The 944-nt window shown below is 39.4% G+C and overlaps 1 long non-coding RNA gene across 1 annotated transcript in view; it reads left to right on the forward strand.

The window, feature by feature from the left end:
- LOC142046911 (uncharacterized) overlaps positions 1–931 on the forward strand; it is an 80,464-nt gene extending 79,533 nt beyond the window's left edge. Inside the window, exon 3 of the long non-coding RNA XR_012656020.1 lies at positions 882–931. This is a non-coding gene — a long non-coding RNA (uncharacterized LOC142046911). The remainder of the gene's footprint in view (positions 1–881) is intronic.
- Positions 932–944: the final 13 nt, after the last annotated feature.

Raw genomic sequence — 944 nt, forward strand, 5'->3', positions numbered from 1 at the left:
AGAACTGGTTCAGAGGCAAGCAATATCGCCCTGAACCTACCCCAGAGAAGAGAAAGCGTGAGACCCAGAGAACAGTACCGGCAATTTGCCACACTAGCTGATGCAGTCAAAAATCCAAAAAAGGAATTTTATCTTGTGCTGGTTTCAGAGAGAAACTGAGGTGAATGAAGTGTTGAAAGGTACATAGATTTCATGAATTTGAATGAGACTGTCTTTCTTGATGCTTTCTGTATTATGCTTATTTTAAGTGTCTTCAAGAAAATAGATCACTCACTAGCTGTATGCTCTTGTGTCAACTGCAGGAATTAAACTTGTTTCTTAATCCTGGTGTAATCTTAAACAACCTGCACTTTACATTATCCATATGTCTCAAACACTTTGTTGTGTGTATTATTTAATGCACAAAGCAGGGTACCTCCCCCTTTCATATGTTTATCTTAAATACCATTAGCTGTGAAAATGTTAGTATTACTAAATACTATATAGTCCTCTAATTAGATAATGCAGTATAATTAGATCCTCGCTAAGCAGCAGGTGATCTGTTAGAAGCTGACGTAAGTGATTACAGAAGAGCTCAATATTTATGAGAGCCAACTGTCAGTTCAAATAGCCAATGTGATGTGTGTTTATTGCTTGACATAATGGGACAGTTAACTGTCAGAACTAGCTGCTAATGGTAGCATGGGCTTTGCCCAAAGTAACCAGAGAGCATATTGTCAGAGCTAGGAATAACATCTTAACAGAGCACATGGGCAGTGATTTCTGGTCACATTCTGAACAACTATCAGAGGCGTAGCCATGTTAGTCTGGATCTGTAAAAGCAGCAGAGAATCCTGTGGCACCTTATAGACTAACCGCATCTGCTCTAACCCCTCAGACAGAGACCAGCACCTACAAAATCTCCATCAAGCATTCTCAAAACTACAATACCCACACAAGGAAAT

This window comes from Chelonoidis abingdonii, chromosome 5 (genome assembly GCF_003597395.2).
Source record: "Chelonoidis abingdonii isolate Lonesome George chromosome 5, CheloAbing_2.0, whole genome shotgun sequence".
NCBI classification, from domain to species: Eukaryota; Metazoa; Chordata; order Testudines; family Testudinidae; genus Chelonoidis; species Chelonoidis abingdonii.